This window comes from Mus musculus, chromosome 4, assembly GCF_000001635.26.
Source record: "Mus musculus strain C57BL/6J chromosome 4, GRCm38.p6 C57BL/6J".
Classification (NCBI taxonomy): domain Eukaryota; kingdom Metazoa; phylum Chordata; class Mammalia; order Rodentia; family Muridae; genus Mus; species Mus musculus.
The window spans coordinates 137759195-137786498 of NC_000070.6; the positions used below are offsets into that span (position 1 = coordinate 137759195).

General features: G+C 49.7%; 1 protein-coding gene across 7 annotated transcripts in view; it reads right to left on the minus strand.

Annotated features, from left to right (window-relative positions):
* Window positions 1-27304, minus strand: part of Alpl (alkaline phosphatase, liver/bone/kidney) — a 54654-nt gene that overhangs the window by 17464 nt on the left and 9886 nt on the right. Inside the window, exon 1 of one of the 7 annotated variants that reach the window (NM_001287172.1) lies at window positions 7114-7281. The exons of 2 other annotated variants lie outside the window; for them this stretch is intronic. The gene's annotated coding sequence lies outside the window, so the exon portion shown is untranslated. Of the gene's footprint in view, window positions 1-7113; window positions 7282-10335; window positions 10622-10707; window positions 10797-22966; window positions 22983-26101; window positions 26212-27304 lie in introns of those variants that run through there. 4 more of the 7 variants (XM_006538498.3, XM_006538499.4, XM_006538497.3 and 1 more) reach the window with 4 other exon arrangements.

Here is a 27304-nt window from a genome sequence, read left to right on the forward strand (position 1 = left end):
TTCACAAGAATACTTGTACCCAGGACACCAATATTTGCCCACTCTTTCCAATGCCTTACCAGTTTTTGGTAAGCGATTATAAACAAAAGTATCTATGTAGCCCAGGGTGGCTGAGAATAACCTTGAACCCCTGATCCTCCTGCCTATGTCCTTCACATCCTGGGATCACAGGGCAAAGCCTCAGCAGCTGACTTCCTTTGATATATATATATACATATACGTGTATATATCATACATATATATATATGTATGGTGTATATGTATATATCTTCACTTCATTTTCCCCAAAATTATTTCCATTTTTGTTTGTTTGTTTTTGTTCTGTTTGTTTGTTTGTTTGTTTTTGTTTTGGTCATTGCTAGGATCAAACCCAGGACCTCACACAAGCTGGACAAACTTTGGCTCAAATTCTTGATCTGAGCTTGCATGACTAACACGCTAAGCATCTTCCCAGGGGCTCCTTGGCCATGTGTCTCTTCTGCGCTGGCATATCTGTTGAGATATTCTGCCTTGGAGCTGGGAGGTAGCTTAGCAATGAAAAACGTTTGCCAGACAGGCCTGGGGACCTGAGTTTGATGCCTGGAACTGACTCTGAAAGTTGTCCCCTGAGACTGTGGAGGTGACCCAGAGGGTAAAGGCACTTGGCTCAAGCCTGATTTCATGGTTCAATCCCTGAACAGAACCCACAAGGTAGAAGGTGGCAATTAATTCTCACATTGTCCCCAACCTCCCTACATGCACCGTGACACTCCTGAACTCATACACAACAACAACAACAACAACAACAACAACAACAACAGCAGCAGCAACAGCAACACATTTGAAGGATGATGCTCCCCCTCCCCCATGCTGGGGATGACACCCAGGGCACCTCCTACCGCTGTGCTATATACCCTCAGCCTACTTTAAAAATATTTTTTAGGGGCTGGTGAGATGGCTCAGTGGGTAAGAGCACCCGACTGCTCTTCCGAAGGTCCGGAGTTCAAATCCCAGCAACCACATGGTGGCTCACAACCATCTGTAACAAGATCTGACGCCCTCTTCTGGAGTGTCTGAAGACAGCTATAGTGTACTTACATATAATAAATAAATAAATCTTTAAAAAAAATATTTTTTAAAAGAAGGAATCTTTTTTTTTAAAGGACTGAAGGAAACACGGCAAACATTAATTGGTGGTTTGCTTTGGGTGGCAAGACCAGGAATAATTATTTCCCCTTATAAATGTGTTTCCAAGTTGCCTAAAATCAGTGTATGAATACCTTAAGCCTGTTTTTAACTGGGCTCATGTTGTTGCAAGCACACCGGGACAGCCGCGCCCCCCCCCCCAGGCGACTAGTTAGCTACAAGATGTCCAAACGTCCAAACGTCAGGGTAGAGATGTTACCGAAGGAGATGCGGTTTTCAATATGGAGAGTTTTATTAGAAATAATGTTACCAGCTGGGCGTGGTGGCACATGCCTTTGATCCCAGCACTCGGGAGGCAGAGGCAGGTGGATTTCTGAGTTCGAGGCCAGCCTGGTCTACAGAGTGAGTTCCAGGACAGCCAGGGCTACACAGAGAAACCCTGTCTCAAAAAAAAAAAAAAAAAAAAAAAAAAAAGAAAGAAAGAAAGAAAGAAAGAAAGAAAGAAAGAAAGAAAGAAAGAAAGAAAGAAAGAAAGAAAGAAATAATATTACCCAGCTAGAAGTAATGTTATGGGAAACAGAAATGACTCCGCGGTGAGGAAGGACAGATAAGCCACCAATCTACCACCTGCATAAGGAACTTTAAAAGAAAGTTTTAAAGGCTCTGTTGAAGGAAGGGTGGGTAGGGATTGGGAGGCAATGTGCTCTATCTAGTGTCTAACTGAACTTAATGCTGAGGTCTGTTTCAGGTGATTGTGAGGTAGCTCAGCAGGTAAAGGCTCTGGCTGCCAAGATTGATGCTAGCCCCGAGTTCGATCCCTGGGTCCCACATAGTGGAAGGAGAGAACCCGACTCTTGAAAATTGTTCTTTGACCTCCAGACAGGTAAAGCAGCAGGTCATCCATGATCCTCTTCCTCTTACCACCCCCCCACACACACTCGTAAGCACACACAGTAAAAGCACTGTGTGCATACCATGTGTGCGTGTTCGTATACACACGTATATGGATGGCGCGTATCTATAGAGGCCAGAGGTCGACATGGAGTGGGTACTTCTATGGCTCTCCATAATGGTTTCCGGAAGGGTCTCTCAACTGAAGATGGCATTCACTGGTTGACTAGACTGTCTGGGTGCCAAGCCCCAGGGATCCTCCTGTCTCCATCCATGCTCCCCACCAGTGTCAATGCCATGCCTGGCCTTGCACATTTGCCCACTGGATGCTCCGTGTCCAGGCTTCCATTCTCACCCGTTACACAGCATGAGCTTTGCCCACTGAGAAAAAAAAATCTATTTTTGTTTTGTTTTGGTTTTTTTTGAGACAGTTTCTCCATGTAGCCCTGGCTATCCTGGAACTTGCTCTGTAGACCAGGCTGGCCTGGAACTCAGAGAGATCCACCTGCCTCTGCCTCCCAAGTACTGGGATCAAAGGTGTGCGCCGCCGCCACCGCCACCACCACCACCGGTGTCTACATTTTTCATTCTACCTTGGAAGCCAAATAGTTTTGTAGCAAATTGTAAGATCAGAAAGTCACGAAGTTGACATAAACTATAACTGCATTGTAATACTATCCACAATATATATAAAATATAAAGTCACTTCTTTCAGATGAACTATAACACGTTTCCCCCAACTTCACATGGCCTCAATGGTTGGCGCGCACTTCTCTGTTTTCAAAATAGTTCTTTCCTGGCCCTTCCCAGTCACTACACTAGCAACCTCCAACCTTCCTAATGCTGAGACCCTTAATATAGTTCCTTGTGTTGTGGTACACCCCCAACTATAAAATTATTTCTGTTGCTACTTCAAAACTGTAAGTATCTACTGTTATGAATGTAATATAAATAAATCTCTGATACATGATCCCCAAAGGGACCAAGACCCACAGGTTGACAACTGATGGCCTAAGGTTTCCCCTCCCTTATCTGTGCTCCTACAGGGGACTGGGGTGCTCATTCCCTGTCAGAAGAGCGTCCCCGGATACAACTTTGGGCACCTGACGACACCCACCACAGCCGAGCACCATGCGGCTGCCGTGAGACCCCGTTTACTCCAGCCAGCCCTTGTTTCCTATCTCCATCCCGACACACACAGTTGAGAACTCATGGCTGGCAGTGCCTCGAGTGCCCCTCCCCACGTGTGGCGGAGCCAGAAAAGCCAGACCCATGGGCACACATGGAAGACAATGGCACCCAGCCACGTAGGCTGCAGCATCCCTTGGGCAGACCCCCTCTTCCCTTTGTTTTGGGTACTAGGTACAGAGAGAGTGGAATAAGACAGGACAGGGGTGTCAATGGGACTTCTGAGGTGTGGGAGCTTAGCTTCAAAATGGAACAGTCTCCCCCCCCCCCCCCGTATGGGGACTTCTCTGCATGTGGGTTACTATCTCTAAGGTCAGAGCTGACATTTGGGAACACAGTCAACCTGAGGCTGGGTGGGATTTCCACTGGGGTTCTTGCTAATAACTTCTGCAGCAAGGAAAGAGGAAAAAACCGTCTCCCATGACAGACGAGAAGACCATGGTGTAGAGAGGAGACATAATTAGCCTGTGCTTGCGAACAAGCAGGCGGCAAAGCTGAATCTTGACCACAGGGCTTTTGATTCCAGAAATAACGGCAAGATTACTATGGTAACCCCAACCCCTCCATTTCCTCAACTGTAAAGCAAGGCTTTGAAGTCTGACACAAGAATAGAGTCCTCCAATGCTGCCACGATTAGGGGAGACCCGCCTTGCCACCCAAGCCTGTATGGTCTCCTTGTAATCAAGCAGTCCCCACTGCTAAACCCGGCTTCCCTGATTGGTCCTCTATCACCATGTGACGAGCACCGTATATTCAGCTAGTGAGAACTCAGCGGATACGGGTACTTGCCACCACACCTGACGATCTGAGTTTAATACCTAGAACCCACCACCCACCAGCAAGTTGTCCCCTGATCTCACACATGCACTGTGACATGTGTGCACCCACGCTGTCTCACACACAAAATCAATATAAGTAAGTTTAAATGAATAGAGGGGCTGGAGAGATGACTCAGTGGTTAAGAGCACTGGCTGCTCCTACAGAGGACCTGAGTTCGAGTCCCAGCACCCACGGCAGTTCACAACCATCTGCAACTCTAAGGACATCAAACGAACATGTGGTGCACAGAAATATGTGCAGACAAAGCACTCATATACATAAAATAAAATCTTAATATATATAAAGAAAGTTAGCGGGGTGGGGTGGGGTAGCGCACACGTTTAAGCACTTGGGAGGCAGAAAAAGATGGATCTCCTAATTTGAGGCTAGCCTGGTCTACAGAGTAAGTTCCAGGGCCTTGTCTCAGAAAAACCAAGCCCCATAAAAAGAGCCATTGATTAGTAGGAAGAGTCGTTGTCTGTACAGTGCTGACTCTCCTGGTCCTTTGACTGATCGGCAGACAGAACTTAGACAGGTTTTGTGACACTTATACATATGCTTTTCTCTCATGTGTGTGTGTGTGTGGTTACCATACATGCCTTGGTTTTTTTAATGCTACTGTAAAGAAATATTGTTTGTTTGTTTGTTTGTTTACGCTTTGACCCTATATGCTTAGCTCACTTAAACTCAAAATGTTGTGTGTACATGTGGGAATTCCTTGGCATTTTCTATGTAGACAAGCACATAATTTACCAAGAGCTTAAGTAAGGGCAGCAAAAAAGTTCTGTGGGTAAAGGCGCTTGCCACCGAGGCCTGACAACCTGAGTTCCATCCCAGGGAACCACAGGATGGAAGAAGAGAACTGATACCCGAAAGGTTCCTCTGACCTCTGCACAAGCATGTGTACATGAGCAGACACACACACACACATACACACACACACACACACACACACACACACACACACACACACACACACACACACACACACACACACAGGCACACACAACACTGAGTAAATAAGATGTAAGGACTTAAGTTTTACTTTCTCTTTTCCAGCCCTGTGACTTTTTCCAGTCTCCCCCGCCCCTCCCCCATCTTGCTTTACTCCACTGGCCGGAACTTCTAGTGTGAGAGGGACAGAAAGGACAAAATAAAGGTCTCTTCCTTGTTTCTGATTGCAGGGTGAAAGAGCTCATCTTTCTGCACTGAGGTGACATTTGGAAGCGTGAGGTGGAATGGGTTTTGTGGGGGCGACTCGGGGACTTTGATTTGATGCAGCAAGTTTGAGGTGTCATTGGGAAGGACAGACAGCTGCAGTGGAGACTGGCAGGTCTTGGCTAAAGGTAGAAAATTTGGGATCAAGGGTATCTGGTGGCGGTTATAACCTTGATGAGACTCGACAGGTTCACCAGGCATAGGAGACACGGTGACAGCACTTAGAAAGCCAGGCTGAAAAGACCTTAGGGGTTTTCTTTCTTTTTTTCCTCCCTCCCTCCCTCCCTCTTCCCCCATCTCCTACCTTCTTTCTTGCTTCTAGAAAGAACCCAAGGCCTCACTTTGGCTAGGCAACTACTCTGGCCCCCAAAAGAATTTTTTACGTTGGCAGAATGGCAAAAGCCTTATGCCAAAAACCTTGCAGAAAGCCTAGAGAGATGGCTCAGCGGTTAAGAGCACTGGCTGTCCTTCCAGAGGTCCTGAGTTCAATTCCCAGCAACCAGATGGTGGCTCACAACCATCTGGAATGGAATCTGATTCACTCTTCTGAGGTGCAGGAAAACTGAGCACTCATATACATCATATACATTAAATAAACAGACAATCTTAAAAAAAATTACAGAAACCATTGTGGATAAACGCGCAAATTCTCCATAAGACTTAATTCATTACCCAGCAAGCTCTTGCCCACAATAAGGATCAATCATGTCAGTAACATGACGTTCAGTCTATGGTTGTGATGTATCAGTCCTAGCAAAAGTAGCTGTCAAACATGCCACGTGGACAGAGCTTGAGGAAGGAACACAAAGGATCAAACACTGTGGGGTGATGCAGGGCACAGGGACGGGAAAGGCAAGGGGTGAAAACTGAGGTGTGACACATGTGGCCTGAGAAATGGAATTCAGTCCACTCTCTCTGCACCTAGCACCCAAAACAAAGGTATAAGGAGGGGGCCTACTAAGAGGGCTCCTGCAGCCTGCATGGTTTGTCTGAGGCTCCCGGGTCTCTGGAAACTGAAGACCCAGACTGTGAAAGTCTTGCACCCTGAGCCTAGAGCCTACAATAGATGCTCAGGCTGGGATGCTGAGCTCTGGCCTCAGGGCCCTGCACTGAGACGGCCTAACTGGGAGATAAATCTATGAGGCACTGGGAGAGGGAAAATCCTTCAGCCTCCTGCCTCTGCTCAGACTCCTCCCTTCCCCCACCCCAGAGGCTTCAGGCAGCTCGGGTGAGAGGCTCTGGTGGGCCCAGTCTGGGGGAGCCCTGGCTTCCCACCACCCATTGTTGGAGTGGATGCTGGTTCACAGTCCCCTCCCACTGCTTAGCCTGGCCTTTCTGCCAGGCTCCCAGCTACGTGATCTGATTATTTAGGACAAGAACGCAATGGTTCCAGCTGGGCTGTGGCTTTGGGTGAGGGAACAGCTACTTGGCAGGCCAGAAGAGAGGCTTCGAGGCTGGGCCTGGGCCTTGACAATGGCATTGGGGCAGCGGCTCCAGAGTTTGGGAGAACGCCAGTCTCTGGCTGGCGTCAATAGAGTCAGGACAATCTGAAAGACAGGACCGAAGATGCCCGTGACCCGGCACTCTGTCATGTCCACCTGGGAACCCACACGCCCCCCCCCACCCCCAGTCACAGGTTCTCCTGACCTCACAAGACAGTTCAGAGAACTGAGCTGGGGTCCAGCTAGCTGGCCAGCACTTACATACCCAGACAGGCTCCGCCTGCTTCTCCAGGGAGGGGATGGCTCTCTTCTGGCCTCAGTTTCCCCACCAGAGACAAGAGAGAGACTAGTGCCCATCTTCTTTCTGTCCTACATGAACAGTCATTTGGGGGCAGGGCACTTGGAAGGGGCAGAGGTTAGGGTCTCCTACCTGAGTGGCCTGGCCAGGCGACAGGTGAAGAAACAGAGCAGGCCCAGGGCCAGCACGAACAGAAGGAAGCTACCAACTGCTGTGACCACCAAGTCCAGAGTGGGCGACAGGAGGGCCATCTTGGAGTGAAGAGAGCCTTCAGATGTGATTGTCACACAAACCCACTAGCTCTGCAGCCTGGGGTCAGTGGCTGTGACCTGGCCTTACTCCTGAGTTAATCTCCTGGGATTAGGCAGGAAGGATGAGTTCCCCTCCCCCACCCCGGCCCCGGGAGAGGTTTGGGGGGAGGGCTGACGCTGTTCACTAAACTTTGTCCTTTCACTCCTCCCTCCAGAACATTTGCTGAGCACCTGCTATAAACCCAACTCCGTTCTAGGTTCTAGAGAGATGACTGACCAGCCAGTGTAGACAAAGCACCTACCATGGGCCAGGCACTTGGTGAGGTAAAAGCTAAAAGGGCCAGAGGTAGGGCTCACATGCCTAGAATGCAGAAAGCTCTGGGCTCCGTCAACATCACAGCATAAGTCAGGCGTGATGGCATTTGCCTGCCATTCCAGTACTTGGGAGCTGGAGGCAGAAGGGTCCAGGAGTTCAAGGACATCCTGAGCTACTGTGTTGTCAACAGACTCCAGAATCACCCAGGAGATGGGCCTTTGAGTGTGCCTGTGGGGGATTATTAAGATTAAACTTAATTTCAGAGATCTGGTGACAGCATTCCCAGGCCAGAGTACAGGGTAAGGAGAAAGAACTTCTTGCCTGGGGGTTCAACGTAATTGGCTGCTTCCAGCTCCCTGCGGTCTTCACTTCCCCACCTTAAAGCTCTGTGCTTGGAACTGTGAGCCAAAATGAACCCTTCTGTTTGTTTGTTTTCTGAGACAGGGTTTCTCTGTGTAGCCCTGGATGACCTGGAACTCGCTCTGTAGACCAGGCTGGCCTCGAACTCAGAGATTCGCCTGCCTCTGCCTCCAGAGTGCTGGGATCGGCTGTGTGTGCCACGACTGCCCAGCTCAACGCTTCCTTTCTTGAGCTGCTTTTGTGGAGATATTTTATCACAGCGACAGCAAAAGAAGCTAAGACTGCTACACAGCGAGGCAGCCTGGACTACGTGAGACCCTTTCTCAGAAACCCCCAAGTTAGAAAATTAATAATCAGTAAAGTTCAGAAAGGAAGGAGCTCGAATGAGGCCTGACACCAGCTGTTGCCACCTTTACCCCATCCACAAGCCAGGGAGACATCTAGAACAAAGTACCTACTGTGTGGCCAACACCATGTGAACCAGGTATTAGCACCTCCATTGGCAGACAAGGAAACAGGTACGGCGGTAGGGATGGAATTTCGGCCTAGGAACCAGAATAGCACCAGGCCAGTCAGGCTCAAAGCTGGCAGTCACCTAGGAATCCCTCAGGCTGGAGGCCGCCTATCTGAGGGCCTGCCGGTCTCCTATCTAGCCTCTTATGGTATCTTGTACTGTCAGCAAAGTGAAAATGGTCCCATCTCACAGACTGAAAAATGGAGACTCTCAGTCCCCGTGTGCACATGTTGAGTGCGCGTACACACACCACACACACACACACACACACACACAACATAAATAAAAAAATATAATGAACATTTAAAAGAATCACCTTGCTCTGCCTCCCCTTACTGTTGGGGCCTGTGTATTGGCTTCCAGACAATTCCACTAGACTCTTCCCTGGAACCTAGCAACAGCTTACATCATCACCTGCTGCCAGGTGCGAGCCAACCTGGCATATGAGAGGGACTGCTCATCTCCCCGCCTCCCCCCTTGCCATCTCTGTCCTTCCCTTTTCCAGATCCCCCTCCCTTTACTTCTCCTGCAATAAATCTTTATTCTAGGCTTGTCAGTGGGTGTGATTCCTGGGGGTGGGGGTGGGGGCATCTTGGCAGGGCCTTCTGAGGTGCTCCCTCCCCCTCCTGCTGCAATATACCACGTTACACAGCATAACACTGTGAGCACTTAGTGGACAGGATTAAAGGGACACTGGGGAAGATGGGTTTACTGGAGAGATGGCCAACCTCAAGTTGAAATAGACGGGATAGATACAGTAACACACACCTATTGTCCCAGCATTCAGGAAGTTAGTGACTCTAGCCACCTCCCAGGCCCCCAGGAAGAACAGAAGTGCAGCTAGAGACAGCTCCCTTGTCAGCTGGTTCAGAGCTCTCTCTGAGGCTAAGGCTGGAGAAAACCTAGCAGAGACAGTAGCTTACAGCCACTGTGCCAAGCGGCTCTGCGGAAGGCCATGGCTTTAGCTGCAGTGCCTGGGAGAGGATCTGGACCTGTCTCACAACCAAGCCAAGTGTCTTTGATAGTCCTTTTTGGCCAGGGCATTATTCAGTCACTGGCGGAAGTTATTTAGGGTCACCCGCTGTGAAGGGCTGGGGAAAGGACGTGGGCTGTGGTCAGATCCCAAAGGAACTTCTGTAGATGAAGGTTAAGCCAGACCCTGGAGGGACAGAACATACTTCAGGTCTCCAGGAGCTGACATCCCTTCTTGGTAGGAAACGGACTTAGGAGAACAAGGTTGAGAGGGTGCATTGAGTCTTCAGGCCTCTGAGAGAACACCAGCCATCTGGGAACACCCTCAGCCCCAGGACAGCTGTAGACTGCCCTCCCTGTTCTGGAAAGTTCTCTGAAGTCCACCCAAAGACTCTTCTTGTTCCCTCCGCACTTTCCCCTCAGCTCCCCTGCCAGCTTTCCTCACCCCAGCCCCAGCCAGGCATCACCTCCTAACATGGCATGAATGTCTCTGCCCTTGGGCAGTCTGTGGCTGGAGAGGCCGGGGCAGCAGCCAGGAAAGGTCTGCCAGGCCAACAGTGGGTGTTGGAAGAGGCAGCCCGGCAGCCCGAGGGCAACACCGGGCCAGGCTGCAGGGGTGAACCTTGTCTCTGCCCCTCAAGCTAGATAACCTGGGGTGAGAAATCTCACCCTTTCTGCACCGGGCCACTCCCTTGTGGAGTTGAGAGTCTGAGAGAGACTTGGGGTTGCCATAAAGATTCCGGCCATTTTATCTGTAGCAAAGGCTCAACCTGAACGTGGGGCAGGCAGGTGTGAGTGTAGGGAAGTGGGAAGGGAGAATGAAGGAGACAGAGGAGAGCTGGGTAGACACACACAGACACACACAGACACACAGACACACAGACACACACACACACACACACACACACACACACACAGAGCTTGCCCACGGACCTGCTCACCTGAGGCTGAAATGGTCTTTCCTGCTCTATAATGCTCAACGTTCAGCATCTGGATCGAGGCAGGTCACAGGTCCCTGTCCCCTATGTCCCCTTTCCCATCTCATTCTCACTGGGTTCTTCTCACAAGCCCCAGGCAGTGTGAGGCTCTTGCCTGTTTTAGAGAACAGACTAGTGTAATCTAAAAGGTCACCGGGGAGCCTGGCAGTGTAGCTACGTTAGAGGAGCAGCCAGGATGATGGGAAGCCGAGAGACAGGATGTGAGGAATTTCAGTCAGGGGCAATGGCCAAGCAGAGAGCAGTTGTCTGACGACAGAGCAGCCTGGAGCAACCCCAAAAGAGCCAAAGCAGGAGCTGGCTTGCGTCTTCACTCACCCTTGTCACCAGTCAGGGTGTGGCTGCCAGAGCTGGAAATCAGAAGGCACTGGGCATGAGGTCTGGGGCTATCGGAGGCTCACTCACCGGGACACCAGACAGCCTCATGGGTTGGAGCCTAAGCCTAGGATCTCAGTGGGAGGAGAGACGGGGCCAGGAGGGAGGTGGAAGGCCCAGGGCATCACTTTATAGGTACACAGGCTTCCTTCCACCCATGGAGAGGACACATCCTGCCTATGGGCTGGAGGCTGAGCATGGGAGGGAGAGGTTGAAAGGGGCCATGCATCACTGAGGGGTGTTTCAGTCCCCTGCTCCTTCCTGTGCTGTACCCAGTCTCTGTCCCACTCCCTAGCCTCCCCATCCCCCACCAGGAAACACAGCAGTCCCATCCTAACATCAAAAACTGAAAGGCACAGAGAGGGTGCACGACCTTCCAGAGTCACACAGCACCCTGACACATCTTCTTCCCATGGGAGGCGATGGTTAGAGGCCTAAGGTGACGACGGTCTGCAAGGCTGGGCGGCGATGCTGGTGTTTAGAAACTGTGCATTAAGGACACTGACTGAGGAGAACATGTCAACCATAGCATTAGAGGACATTCCTTCCACACCCTGTCCCGAACTTACAGGGTCTGGCTTGGGAAGCCCAGGCTAGCCCAGAGAGAGCTTTGCGGGCGGAGTGTGACGGTGCATGCATGTCTTTTATCCCGGGACTTGGAGCCAGAGGCAGGTTGATCTCTCTGATTTCAAAGCTATCCTGGTCTACATAATGACTTCTAGGCTAGCCAGGGCTACTTTTACCTTTATTAACTCATTTAATCCTACAATGCCCAGCAGGATAAACACTCCAGCTTTTCCCATTCCACAAATGGGAAAACTGAGTACAGAGAGGTTAAGTAGCTTGCCCAGAGTCTAGCAGCAAGTCACCCTGTCAGAATTCAGTCTTCCATGTGGGTGTTTTGGGCTTTTGGAAGTCCTCTCAGGATGCCGGCGTAACCTCTGATAGGAGCACCCTGACTGACTGGAACTGTTCGGCACATCACATACGCAATAGGGACCGGACGATACCATGACTCAGGATCCTTGCTCCCCAAATCCCAGTTTTGGAGTGTTTCCCTTGGATTCCTTGGGGAGGGGCTCCCCTTACCCCAGAGAGAGATGAGGTCTGCCAATGTCACACGTTGGGAAATGGGTAGAGTCACTTCTTGGATAGGCTGGGTTTAGGTCACTGACCCAGCAACTATAGCCAGCTGGGCTGTGGAAATCCTTGTGAGACTTGGGCAGGATATTGACCCTAGATACACCCTACTTCTCCCACAATCTCCAGCTTCAGTCCATCCTCCTAGGACTCTGAGACACCCTCCCCACCCCCAGCTCTGTCCTGGCTGTGTTCCCCCTGGGAGGACCTGGTTAGTCCTGAGACAACCCTGGGGAGGAGGCTGAGGCAGCCCTGGCTATGGAAACTGGCCTTGAACTTGTAACGCGCTGGGTGGGCCCCGACACAAGCAGAGTCCCAGCTAGCACACACAGGGAGTGCACAGATGCTGGTAGCTGGCAGCGGGGCCTCCACAGCATCCTTCCCACATTCCGATCGAGCTTGTGACCAGCTGTCGGGCTCTCAGCAGCTGGGGTGTGTGAGGCTCTTAGTAGTGGGGGCGAGAGAGGCAGGAACATGGGCTGGTAATGAGCTAATCCAGCAGGGCGTGGTGTCTTAGGTCTGTCGGCCCCAGCGCTTGCTGTCTCTCCAGTCAGTTCAAAGCCAACCTGGACTACATGAGCTCCTGACTCAAAAACTGAAACCCACGGTGGTGTGCTAGACCAATGGTCACAATGTGCCTTGACATTGTGCCTTAGAATGGGAATTCAACAGGACAAGGGACGATGAGAGAAACCACCATCACCCTTCGTGGCAGAGGCAGGAAGTCAGCCAGCAGAGTTCTGATTGGTGGATGCTCTCCTTGCTCCCAGGGCACAGGGCAAGGCCACACAGCAACTAATAGGATGAGGAGGATGTCTCCACAGGGCACCTACTATGTGCTAAAAGCACAGGGCACCTACTATGTGCTAGAAGCTTTCTGTGCTATCTCCCAAGGATCCAATGTGGGCAGAACTCTCAGGACCAAGAGCACAGGAGCTCATGGCTTGTACTGCAAGGTGTGGGAGAGCCAGTAGCCACCCAAGCCTGGTGGACTCCTCATGCGATGCCTTTGCCACCCTAGCATCTAGCAGGACTGCCTCCACATGGACTGGGGCTGTGACACGGGCTGTGACTCATGACCACTGAGTTCCCTGGTTCAGCCTAGGCTGGGGGTCTGGCAGAAAGCACATCTCCGACCACGCAGGCTCTCCTCCAGCTCCTCCTGCCTTGAATATTTATTACCTGTGTTCTGGGGGCTGGGGGGACTATCTCACCTAAGAGTCTGGTAGCACTCCCAGACTTCCCTCCCACCCTGGTCCACTCCTCTGTGATTACCATTCTGCAGAGAGAGGGAGCCACGGGGGCTGTCTCAGGCTGCCCTCTCCATCCCTTGTATCAGGGATGATCACTCCACGAAGCTTCCAATGTCAGTTTCTGAGACAGGACCTCTTTAGTGTTCTCTGTTGCCACCACAGTGACATGGTGACACCCGCTGTCATATCTGGCTACTCTGAGTCCATTCCCCTCCCCAACAGGGGAAGCCCTCTTCCTTTTGGTGGCTGCAGGTCGGGTGACTGGCAGAGGCTGGGACGGTTTCCATCTGGATACCAGAGCATTGTGGGTGTGAAGTGAGGAAGCCCCAGGGGGGAACACGGCCTGGGTGATGGACTAGAAACCTACAGAAAAACCCATGAGTAGGACGCTGGATCCAGACCCTGGCCGCAGGCATGCCTGAAGCTCACCTCTGAGTGGAAGCCAGTACATTCTCCTATTGTTTGCTTTGGTTTGTTCTGTTGCTTAGAGCCCAAACTCTGCCCTCAGAACTCCAGTCCAGAGGGTTTCCCTCAGCTCTCACACTGTAAACAATCACACCGGGTCGGTCATGCCCAGGGAAGAAACGGGACAAACTCGTCAAAGGTGGGCAGACACACTGTGTGCGAATTCACACAGGTGGAATCCGTGGCTGTGCATGGCGGTGCGAGTCTGCGACCCCAAGTTCTCTGGAAGCAGAGGCAGGAGGATTGCTCAAGTTCAAGGCTAGCATGGGCTTCAAAGCAAGTTCCAGGCCAGCCAGGGCTATATAATGAGACCATGTCAGAAAAGAAAGACAGATGGATGGAAGGAAGGATGTATGTATAGAAGGAAGAAAGCAGGCAGGCAAGGAAGTGGGGGAGAGGGAGGGGAAAAGAATTAGAGGAAATTCCTGAATTCCTGGGTAGGATTGCCTAGAATAGAGACACACACCTTCCCACGGGTTGGTATGGGCTCCATTTAACATTAGTATTAACAGGCCCGGTGCCTGAAAGCGTCCTTGTCTGCCCACTGGGCCCTTCAGTCAAGTGGTCAGTCAGTCCCTGGGAAGTCACCAGTACAGAACTGTAAGAAATCCATCTCAGAGGAGAAGTCAGATGCACAGGAGTGACATGAGTCAAGTGACATGCCCAAGGTCCCTGAACTGAAGAGGGGCAGAACCAGCTATGTCCTAGATGTTCCTGGCCCCAAGCCCAGGGCCTTTGCCCCTGGTCCCTGGGTAGCAGGGGCAGGGCTAAGCTGGCTGTCCTCTGAGGCTGTTTGTTCCACCTGACAGCCTTCAAAACTGTTTAAAAGTTAAAAGGAACAGACCTGCACAGCAGGAACAGTCCCCCAGCGCCCAGGGACATCAGCAGCCTCCTGTGTCCTAGGGCTTTAATGGTATTTAAACAATGGCTCCTAGCTGCTGTTCATTGAGCAGCTAATGCCCACCAGGGGCCAATAGGTCAAAGCCCTGACAGGGTTGAGGTGATGAACAACCTTGCTGAAGTGAAGTCCTCTGCGATGCAGGAAGAGACAGAAGAGGCAGGGAGGGAAGGCAGGCTCAGAGAAGGGCTGGCCCGGGACCCATATTCCAGAGCCCTACAGTTCACACTGCGGCCCTCAGAGGCTGCTGTACTCACACCTACAGAAGAGGAAACTAAAGAGGGAGGCAGAGCCACAAGCCCAGGCAATCCAGAGCAAGCAGCGGGAGTGAGGTCCCTGGCATTGCTTCTGGGCTCTACCCATCCTTCCAGCCCAGGCTGGGGGCCTCCTTTCCTGGGGCCTCTTCTGCCCCTCTCCACAGCCTCAAAACCCCTTAGGCTCTATCCGAGATCATGTGAGCCCTAAACTGCCAACCCACTCTTGTTCTGTCTCCACCATTAACTTCTGGCCCATCACCAAAGTGTATTTGCATAAAGCCTACCATGCACAGCTGGACTGCACATGTGCGGGGATGTGTGTGTGTGTGTGTGTGTGTGTGTGTGGTGTGTGGGGGGGGGGGGACTTCCAACCGGCTTCCCCTACCGGGCTCAAGTGATAGTCTTCCCAGTACTGGTGTGGGTGAAAGAGAATCTTGGTCTTAGAGCTGGTAGACCTGGGGCCCCGTGTGATACCCGCCCCATCCCACAGACGTGATGCAGAGGTATACACTCTAAGGCTCAGTCCATAGGATGTAGGTGGAAAGTGCATGCCAGGTTTTATTATTTCCTGAATTCTACAGTGTTAGACTGAAACCCAGGGCCTAGCCCAGATAGGAGAACACTCTGCCACTGAGTTATACCACCACTGGTGCTTTGAGGCAGGTACTCATGTGGTCGTCCTCATCTTAGGGTACACAGAGCGGTGAAAGGACTAAGATCACGCACAGGAGCAGCAGAGCTAGGTCCAAAGTTTTCAACTCCAAAGTTCAAAAACTGTTTGCCATTGTGCTGGGCTGAAACGGCTGAGGTTTTAGGAGACGCCACTCAACACAGGCCAGCAAGGGGGCAGACCAAGACTTTCGGGTTTTTCCCCAAAGAGGTTATGGGACCTTTACACATAGTCACATAAGTCACACAGAATGGGGGCAAGTACTCAGGGTCTCTGTTGCCAGGGTGTTGAAGTCAGCAGGCAAGACTGAGTGAACCAGAGGCAGGCAGCTGGTACAAAAGCCTGGAGGCCACGAAAGACTGGAAGGACTGTGAGTGACCCAGTGTGTGTCATGGCTGAGGAGGAGACTGTGTGTGTCTTCTTCTATGGTTATTATTATTAAGACAGGCTCTCTATATTATTATTAATAATATAGGATCTCTCTATCTATATCCCTGGCTGCCCTGAAACTCACAGTCACTCTCTTCAGACACACCAGAAGAGGGCATCAGATCCCATTACAGATGGTTGTGAGCCACCATGTGGTTGCTGGGAATTGAACTCAGCACCTCTGGAAGAGCAGTCAGTGCACCTAACCACTGAGCCATCTCTCCAGCCCTGTCTTACTCTATCTCCCACCTTGGGCTCTCAAATGTGGGATTACAGATGTGAACCTCTGTACTCACAGGTGTTAGGATTACAGAGAAAACTAGGCTTTCCTCCAGGTTTAATTTGCTAACCTTCTTTTCTGGTGTTGTCTCATTTGTAATGTTTCTAATGTCAAAAATTCAAGGCAAGGGGCTGGAGAGATGGCTCAACGGTTTAAGAGCACTGACTGCTCTTCCAGAGGTCCTGAGTTCAAATTCCAGCAACCACATGGTGGCTTCACAACCATCTGTAATGGGACCTGATGCCCTCTTCTGGTGTGTCTGAAGACAGCGACAGTGTACTCATATACATAAAACAAATAAACTTAAAAAAAAAAAAAACCAGCAGGGCAGTGGTGGCGTATGCCTTTGATCCCAGCACTTGGGAGGCAGAGGCAGGCGGATTTCTGAGTTCGAGGCCAGCCTGGTCTACAGAGTGAGTTCCAGGACAGCCAGGGCTACACAGAGAAACCCTGTCTTGGAAAAAGAAAGAAAGAAAGAAAGAAAGAAAGAAAGAAAGAAAGAAAGAAAGAAAGAAAGAAAGAAAGAAAGAAAGAAAGAAAGAAAGAAAGAAAGAAAGAAAGAAAGAAAGAAAGAAAGAAAGAAAGAGAGAGAGAGAGAGAGAGAGAGAGAAAGAGAGAGAGAGAGAGAGAGAGAGAGAAAGAAAGAAAGAAAGAAAGAAAGAAAGAAAGAAAGAAAGAGAAAGAAGGAGAGAGAGAGAAAGAAAGAGAGAGAAAAGAAAAGAAAAGAAAAGAAAAGAAAAGAAAAGAAAAGAAAAGAAAAGAAAAGAAAAGAAAAGAAAAGAAAAGAAAAAGAAAAAATCTACAAAGTGAGTTCCAGGACAGCCAGGGCTATACAGAGAAACAACCCTGTCTTGGAAAACTAAAAAAAAAAAAAAAGGAAAAAGAAAAAAGAAAAAGAAAAAGTCAAGGTCTGGATTCGAGGCACAGCTCAGTGGTGGAGCACTGGCCCTGGGTTCCATCCTGGCACTGAAAAAGTAAATTTGTTAAGGGCACAGGTCTGTCTCTTCTAGACTGAGCTAGATTTCAGGGCTGATGGTTCCGAGTGCTTGTGACTCTACTCTGGAGGTCAGGTCACTGTGCTCAGAGTGTGACAGGACACACCTGGGCCTGCTCACCTTCATCAAAAGTGAACAGTGTGGCCTAAGTGTGTCTCGGTTGGTAGAGTGCTGACCTAGCATGTAGCAGGCTCTGAGCTGGATCCTCAGCACCACACAAGCACAGCACAGTGGTCCATGCCATGCCTGTAATCTCAGCACTCAGGACAATCATGGGTTCCAGGTCATCCTTAGCTATAGAGTGATCTGAAAGTGAGCATGAGACCAGACTGGGTCATATCAGACCCTGCCTCTAAGATAGATAGATAGATAGATAGATAGATAGATAGATAGATAGATAGATAGATAGATAGATAGATTTATAAATAGATAAACAAATTTACAAATAGAGAAATAGATAAATAAATAAGGCAGGGCTTAGACAACTCTTTTTTTTCTTTTTTCTTTCTTTTTTTTGGGGGGGGGGTTACGAGACAGGGTTTCTCTGTGTAGCCCTGGCTGTCCTAGAACTCACTCTGTAGACCAGGCTGGCCTCGAACTCAGAAATCCGCCTGCCTCTGCCTCCCGAGTGCTGGGATTAAAGGTGTGCGCCATCATGCCCGGCTAGACAACTCTTGAGAAGACAGAAGCTCTCTGCAGATGGAGCTGGGCCTGTGTGTTCTCAGAGTGGAGGACACAGATGCATGGAAACCAGACTGACTTCTCAGCTCTCCTTTTGCCAAGATGCCCATATTCTTGAGCATGCACGCACTGCCCCTGGACCACCATAGCCAGCACCCTTAGGAATGAATAGCCTAGACATTTGTCAAAGATGTGCAGGGTCACAAGGAGAAGGGAACCCACAGACACAGACACCCTACACATCCCTTATCAGACAAGTGAGGATTCTGACCTTGGTGAATGGCTCCTCCCTGGGGAGAAAGCGATGCTCAGACCTGAGGTATCAGCAGAGGGAACTGACCTGACCAAGCCTGAGTATAGTCTGTCCTTTTCTTGGGGCTAAAGACAGGATTTAAGCCTATCCCTTACCCTAAAACAGTACCCACAAAACAGGTGGACCCCAAATAATACATATTGGTCACAGGAACATACAACAACACTGTCAGTTTTTGTATGTGGGTGTAAGAAACGGGTTTTTGAAACAGGATTCTTCTGTGTAGCCCTGACTGTCCTGGAACTCACTCTGTAGACCAGTCTGCCTCATGCCTCTAGAGTGTTGGAACTAAAGGCCTGCCCCACCACTACCCACCCTGTAACTTTTCTTAGATTGGGTCTCTTTATGTAGCCCTGGCTGGTCTGGAAGTCTCTGTGTAGACTAGGTAGACCTTAACTCTGCTGGGATTGCACATTTGTACATTACACATGGCCAGCACCAGTGTGTGTGTGTGTGTGTGTGTGTATAGGACAGTGACAGCCTCAGGTGTTTGGGACAGTGTTCCCCTGTGAACACCAGGCTAGCTGGCCTGTGAGCCAAGGCTTCTTCTGTTCAAGCTTCATGTCACCCTGCAGGAGTACTGGAGATGGATGCTACTGTAACCAACTTTACCTGCTTTCTGGGGAGGGTTTGCCCTTCCTCGTGAGCTAGACAGGTGTGTATCAATTGTGTATCACAATGTAGCAATTCTACCCTAAGTACTCAAAAGGATGAAAGTCTATCTGCATGAGAATCCCTATAGGAGCATTGAAAGGCTAATTTGTAACAGCCCAAACTGGACAGGAGAAACACCCAAGAGCAAGTGAAGGAATGGACAAAGATGTGTTGTTGCCATCTGGACCAACTGCACAATAGAAGAAGGAGCTTCTGACCCAACGGGCGGGAATGCATTTCAGAAACATAAAAGAGTGGCAGAGTTTGCGCAGGCAGACAGACAGACAGACTGCCATCATAGACAAGAGAAAATGTTCAACTTTTATGTGAATAAATGTTCAAATGTAGATTAAATGCACACATTCCTAAAACTAGAATTTGCCGACGCTGACAAAGGCAGATGTAAAAGAACCTGAACGGAGACCACGTGAAAAATCTCTCCACAAGGCAAATGCCTGCTGAAGATGATCTCATCTGTAAATGCTACCAAGTTTCAAGAAACAACTGTTCTTGATTTTACTCGAACTTGGGCAGAGGGAGGGTAAAAAACAACCATCCAGGGTGATGACCACCATCACCACAACCCTCAAGCCCAGAGGGATGGACCATCCTAGACAATATGTCACCGGCGCAAGCGGAATGCACACTCAGCAAAACCAGTCAGGTCCCCCAGCTAGGTCCGTCCCGGGAGCGTGCATGTTCAGGGCTTCATGGGAAAGTCTTTTATACGACGGGTGACATTAACAGATCAAATGAGAAAAGCCATGTAATTATCGCGAGCATCTCAAAATGATTTTTAAAAGCATTTAATGCACTCCAAACACAAATTAAGATTCTTTTAAAAGCTCCCAGTAGAGGCTGCTGGGGTAGCGGGGTAGCTCAGTTGCTAGAGCAACTGCCTAGCAGGCACAGAGCCCTGGGTTCTGTGCCAGCACCACATTAGCCAGGGGATAGGGAGAGTGCTCACTGGGGTCCCAGCACGTGGGAGAGGAGGGCAGGAAGGCCAGAATCTCAGTCAAGGTCACTAATCCCATATGCATATGAGTTCAAGAACCTAGTAGCTGGGTGTGGTGGCGCATGCCTTTAATCCCAGCACTTGGGAGGTGGAGGCAGGCGGATTTCTGAGTTTGAGGCCAGCCTGGTCTACAAAGTGAGTTCCAGGACAGCCAAGGCTTTACAGAGAAACCCTGTCTCAAAAAAACAAACAAACAAACAAACAAACAAAAAAGAACCTAGTTATAACCACTGTGCCACTGTGTGCATTCATGCATGCACCTCTCTCTCCCTCTCTCTCTCTCTCTCTCTCTCTCTCTCTCTCTCTCTCTCTCACTCTGTGTGTGTGTGTGTGTGTATACACAAGCATGTGAGTATGTGGAGGACACCGGTTCTCTCCTTCCACAATGTGAGTCCTGAAGATTGAAAACTCTTCATTCAGGCTTGGTGGCAAATGCCTTTCCCAGCTGGCCCTTCTCTCACCCCCTCCACCTTTCTCTTTTGAGGCAGGGTCTCTCCCTGTGACCTGGGATCACTGACTAGGCTGGCCAGCAAGCCCCAGACTCAACCTGTCTCTATCCTCACAACATTGGATTACACATGTGTCACCAAGCCCCACTTTCTTCAAGGGCTCTCCGACTGAACTCAGAGGCTCAAACTTGCGTGGCAAGCACTTTACCACCCGAGCCATCTTCCCAGCCCCGTGTTCATCAGGAGTTCCTTCCACATCAGCAGCAGTCTGAGAACCAAAGCCAAGGATCATAAATAGAGGTTGGGAGTGTAGCTCTGGGAAGGAGTGTTTGCAAGCTTGAGATGTTGCATTCCATCCTTAGCGCAAGATAAACTAAATAAATGCTGTGGAAATAGTCATCCACGGGAGGTTTTAAGCAGAAGAGAAGGAATGAGTCACAGATACATGCAAAAATATGGCTGAGCCTCAGCAATGGAAGACTGAGAGAGAGCAGTTAGAATTTACATGTGGTAGCTATGGCACTCCTTCATAAAGCTGAATGAGTATTTTGTAGATGCATACCACTGCGCATATGATTCTAAACACTAACCCCTCAAACAAAGCAGTGCATGGGAGGAAACTCAGTGAGTAAGGTGCCCGCCTGCACAGCATGGGGACCTGAGCTCAGATCCCCAGAACTCTCTGCAAAGCAAGCCAACCAACCACAGGAAGTGGCAGCGTGTGCTGCAACCCCAGAGGAGAGGATACAGAGATGGGAAAATTCCTGAAGCCTACCGGCCAGCCAGTCTATGAACTATGAGTTCAGTGAGAGACCTCTTGCAAAGAGGAAAGATGGAGAGCAACTGAGAAGACACTCGAGGCTGACCTCTGACTTCCACATGTGTACATACACATGTGCACACACACACACACACATGCACACAACCACACACACACTAACAAATATACACACACCATACACATACATACATGGATGCACACATGTAAGCATACATACAAATATATATATACATACATAGAAAAAATGGATAAGAAGCCATGCACATGGTATCTACCTATAAGCATACAATATTATCACTAATAACAATAAAGACTACTCATCTGGCCGTGGAGGTGCATGCCTTTAATCCCAGCATGTGAGGACAGCGTATAGATAAATATATATTAATGGTGTAAGAGCTGGATGTCATGCCACACACCTGCAATCCCAACACTGGAGAGGTGTCAGCAGGAGGAGCAGGAGCTCCAGATCAGCCTCTGCTACATAATGAGTCTGAGCTCAACCAGGGCTACATGAGACACTGTCTCAAAAACTAGGGCTAGCTCAGCAGCTCACAGTTGTAAAACTAATTTAAACCCTTTTTTTCCCCCCAAAAGACTTGGGAGTTTTAGAGAGCCTGGATTTTTTTTTTTTTTTTTTTTGATTTTTCGAGACAGGGTTTCTCTGTGCAGCCCTGGCTGTCCTGGAACTCACTCTGTAGACCAGGCTGGCCTCGAACTCAGAAATCCACCTGCCTCTGCCTCCCAAGTGCTGGGATTAAAGGCGTGTGCCACCATGCCCCTCTGAGCCTGGATATTTTTAAAGAGATCACTTTTAAAGTGTTTGAATTTGTAAGGCTGTGGGGCCTTGTAAGTTTGTAAATTGTTTGGCATTGTGATGTCTTCATTAATGTGGAATCTCAGGGACAGGAAAGGCCGTTGCTTAACAGTGACACTTTTGTGTGTTGAGTTGACAAGGGGCCAGCAGTGCTGGCTAGCTTTATGTCAACTTGACACAAGCAGGAGTCATAAGAGGAGGGGAGAAATGCTTCTATAGGCAAACCTGTAGGATATTTTCTTAATTGGTGATTGATATGAGAAGGCCCAGCCCATTGTGGGCGGGGCCATCCCTGGGCTGGTGGGCCTAGGTTCTGTGAGAAAGCAGGCTGAGCAAGTCCTGAGGAACAAGCCGGTCAGCAGCATCCTTCCATGGCCTCTGCATCAGCTCCTGCCTCCAAGTTCCTGCCCTGTGTGAGTTCCTGTCCTGACTTCCTTCAGAGAACAGCAAAGTGGGAAGTGTTACCTGAATAAACCCTTTCCTCCCCAAATTCCTTGGGTCCTGGTGTTTCATTACATAATAACCATAGTAACCCTAACTAATGCATGAATTTATCCATGCATTGTCCATAACTCAGTTGTGGAGCAATGGGAAGAATGCTTGGAGATAGGTTGGCCATTAACCTATCCATAGAGTCCCTGGTCCATAAGGAAACAGTGAAGAGACCCTCAGCATGTGTATGCACTGTGCCAAGCAGACACAAGAAAAGCCTGCACTCATCCTGGCTCAGAGAGGCCCAATCCTAGATTATTAATCCTAGGAATTAATAACCAATCCTAGGAGTTAAAAACCACGTTGTTCTCACTGTTTCTGAGGCTCAGTACAGACACCACACAGATCCCAAGCCAGGTCACTAAATCCCACACTCCACCTGCCCAGCACAAGGCTTGCCCTAAATACTTAGCAGCCATTTTGACCCAGAGAGGCAGTGTGGAAAGAGACTGGTAAGTGCGAGGAGGCCTAGATTTAGTCTGGTCTCTCTTTTCGGGGACCATTTCTCTCCCTGGGCTTTGCTGTCCCATCTGTACCTGAAGGGGGCAGGAGCAGTGAGCCACCAAAGCCACTCTGTTGTTAAGAGGTCACCAACAAGCAGGAGGCCACTCACCTCTGCAGTCACCCGGCAGGTCCTGTCCATCTGTCATCCATCTGGGTCAAAAGCCACACATGTGCTCCAGGTCCTACCCGTCTTTCTGACATCACCCCTAGCTCCACCCTCCCGACCTCTGGGCCAATTTCTCTTCCCTGACATTTTATCTTTTCCCCTCCCTTTTGCTTTGTTTCATTTCTGAGGTATTTTAAGGTAGGGTCACATGGAACCTCTGAGGATGGCCTTGAACGTCTGATCTTCTGGCTGCCACCTTGAAATGCCCAGATTATAGGCCTGTGTCCCTATGCCTGGGCTATTCTCCTCTTATGATTTAGGGTTTGCTCTTGACCTCCTAGAACACTCTTTGTACAGGTCTTTGTGTGAGCTCCTTCTTGCTCACTCTCCAGGTCAAGGGCCGCCACCTCCAGAACCTACCCCTAACTCCCCACCAGTTCCAGAGTCCCTAGCGCAGGGAATCCTTTAGTCGTTAATAAGCCCGTCTCCTCCGCCCCTATTGATTATAAACTGTTACCTTCTCTTCTGTCTTTTCCCAGGTGATGGGGCTCAAACAGAGTCAGGCATTACTGTGGCTCCTAAACCAGACTTATAGGGTAAAAGCCACCTTCCCTGGGGGCCCTTTCTGCTTATACTGCCACAGGCCAGTTAGGTGGCCTCTCTTGTGTTTCCTCCATCCAAAGCTCTGGTTTTGTGTAGGTTGCCGGACCTGGTCAGCTCCCCTGAGATGGGAACTGCCACATTTGCTGGCAATGAACTTGCAGGCACTGGGCTAGAGACAAGTCTGTGGATGTAGCTCACCTGGTAGAGGACTTGCCTAAAATGTACAAGGGCCTATGTCCCATCTGCTGCGCTGAATAAACCAGGTGTGGGTGGCGGACACCTGTGAGCCCAGGGGGGAAGAGGAGGCAGGAGGATCAGGAATTCAAGGTCACGGTCAACTACAGCATGAGTTTGAGGCCAGTCTATGTTAGACATTTCGTCTCAAAAAATAAAACTAGGAACTGGAGAGATGGCTCATTGGTTAAGAGCACTGACTGCTCTTCTGGAGGACCTGGGTTCAATTCCCAGCACTCACGTGGTGGCCCACAACTGCTGTAATTCCAGTTCCAGGGGAGTCCAGCATCCTTTTCTGGCTTCTGTGGGACCAGACATACATGTGGTACACAGACACCCATGCAGGCAAAACACTCACGCATATAAAATAATACAATAAAATGTAAAAATTAATAAGTAATATATATAAAAATAAATGTTTGTTGCTTGGCTAAATGAAGGTCCTCTTACAGTCTCCTCCTCCCTACCTCCTGATTCTTCTCCCTTCTTTCCATTCACAGGTGCCAGAATACTGGCACCCACTGAGGGGCCGTTGAAATGTCACGCAGCAGGAATTTCTCGGAACAAGTGTGTCTTGCTTCCTCCACCTACCAGAGAGGCACTCCAGATGGAGAGGGACAAAGCCCTACCTAGCAGGGCTACCTCTGTCCCAGGCACCCTCTGGGCTTAGGCTTCCACAGCCACTGGAACAGACATTTCCCCTGGAGTGTACCCGGGGCAGCTGGAATGTGCCACAGGACACAGAGGCTGGCAAAGGTCTTCACTGTGAGCCCTGCTTGGCCAAGAGCCACCGAGAAGCACTTGGTTATTCGGATGGGGTAGCTGCCCAGGGGGAAAGGGTGCCCTTCCCCCACCGCAGGGAAGCAGGGCAGCCAGTCCTGCACAGCCTGAGAACCCATAGCGGGAGGAGGAAATTGGAGAGCAAAACTCTTGCATAAGTCACTGCAGGGAGATTCCCTGAGCCCAGGAAAACTCTGGAAGCAGGAGACAGAAACTCGGCAGAATCAGGCCCAAAGCCAGAACCCTGACTGGAGGCTGGGCCAGTCCCGCCACTCAGACTCCTGAGTGGCCTCTTCCTGACCCAGAGACACCAGGATTGCCCTACCGGGTCTGCACCCTCCCCACCAGAAGCCCCAGGGGACAGATAAACTCTGCCTGTCAGCTCTGGGCTAGGGGGTGGTTCAGTGACTCCTTGGGGTATTGTGTAGTCTAATCCTGGGGCTTGCTCAACTCCTGTCCCCCTTAGGTCTGGCTCCTGAAGAAGCAACAGGTTCAAGAAAGCAGGCATATGGCCCACAGAGATTTTGCCAGGGGCTCTGAGTGAGCCCAGCCCAGAATCTGGAGCCAGGTTGCTACCATTCAATTTTGGATTAACATTTCTGGAACAACATGGCCTCGGGGGGGTTGGGGGGGATATCCCTTCCTTTCCCATGTTCCTTCACCTTTGAAGAGAGGGATTCTAGGACCTACTTCTTGGAGATATTTGAAGCTACCGAGAAAGCACAGACAAGCCCTCTTGGCAGGCTGCACCGTATGGGGCTTTAGTGAATGACAGCTCTCAGGAGTCACAGCATTAATAAACAGATTAGGGAGAGCCAGATTGGGAGCTCTGCACCAAACATTCCCAAGGGAGATGTAGTATCTCTTCCCCAAAGTCAAGCCCAGACTGATACAAATTAACCCAGGAACCAGAGCAGAAAGAGTTCAAACTGTAAGTTCAAATCCCAGCACCACCACTGGCTAGCCCTGCAGCCCTGGGCATTTCAGGGTTCCTGTGTGACACACCTTGCAGGGCTACCCACCCATCTTGAGACTATCAGACCTTCCTTCCCCCAGCTTAAAGACAAGACAGTGCTGTGCACTGTCAGCCCTGGGTGGTGCCGGGGAACCTACAAGCTGGCACATTGCATTGGGTCTGCCCCATACGGGGAGAGGTGACAGGTCAGTTGTCTTCTGTAACAATCTCTCTGGACCCAGCCTCCAAGAATATAAGGGAGGGGCCTCACGGAATCGAGGGTACTGTCCCCCTTCCTTCCCGATGTATTTATTACACAGAGCCCTGACTCTGCTCTTACCCGGACCTACCTGCCTGAGGGCAGCCCAGTGAGGTGCCAGGAAGCCAGCAGGAAGCTCCCAGAATCCTCCAGATGCCATAGCCTAATAGCTGTGGTACACACCCAGACCTACCAGTCACCTGCCATTGACTGACCAAGTCCCCACAAGTGAGCAAAAATAGTGACGGCAACAGGAGCCCTCCTCCCAGGAGAGGCAATGAGGGGGTCACTAAGTTACTACACCTACCATACATCAGAGCGGCTGTGACAGTATGTCAGGACCTCTGTCCTTTCTCTTCTCACAGCGTTCCTGGTTTGCAGATGGTCTCCCTCTGCCAGCTTCTACCCAGGCTACCACTGCAGCTTGTTCCGATGATGGTCACAAGATCTACCTTGTGCTCTTCTCTGGACTGGGCATGTGTTCTCTTGGAGGAGTTACAGGGCCTGGGGCAGCTGGAGTGCACACCTCACACCCTCACGCTCTGATATTTGAACTCTTGAATCTGGGGTGGGGCTCTGCATTAAGGGACCTGAAAAGCGAGAGGGCTCCTATATTGTGTTCCTTGGAGCACACACAGCCTTGGGGGATAGTCCAGATGGCCAGTCTTTGTACTCGATACCTACTGCCTGACCTGGAGAATACGTACTCAATTTCTCTGAGCTCTGGTTACAAGAAATAAATGAATAACTCTCCGTTAATAGGCTTAGAACAAAGCTGGGTTCCAGATCTACCATAATTTAAACAAACATGCACAGATGAATACATCAGTTATTCCTCTGCAGACCTATGATGGAGTTAATCGGTATGTGAGACCCGAGACCAAAAGTCACACAAGGTCACTTAAAAAATTAATCTCTGTAAAATCTTATTCTTCAAATATTTATTCATCCAATAAGTATGTAATGAAGTACCTACCATGCACGAGGGAACAGGTACAGGTGGGTTCAGCAAATGATCCCTGGGACTGACTGTCTATCTATCTATCTATCTATCTATCTATCTATCTATCTATCTATCTATCTATCTATCTATTGATCTACCTATCATCTATCTATTGATCTATCTGTCTGTCTATCTATCTATCTATCGATCTACCTATCATGTATCATCTATCTCTCTATCTACCTACCTACCTATCATCTATTTGTCATCTATCTATCTATCTATCTATCTATCTATCTATCTATCTATCTATCTATCTATCGATCTATCTATCTATCGATCTACCTATCATCTATCATCTATCTATCTACCTACCTACCTATCATCTATCTGTCATCTATCTATCTATCTATCTATCTATCTATCTATCTATTGATCTGTCTATCTATCGATCTACCTATCATCTATCTATTGATCAATCTATTATCTATCTATCTATCTATCTTTGGTTTGTCAAACCACTCTTGCTTTGTCTCCTGGGCTTGCCTAAACTCTTTATCTTCCTGT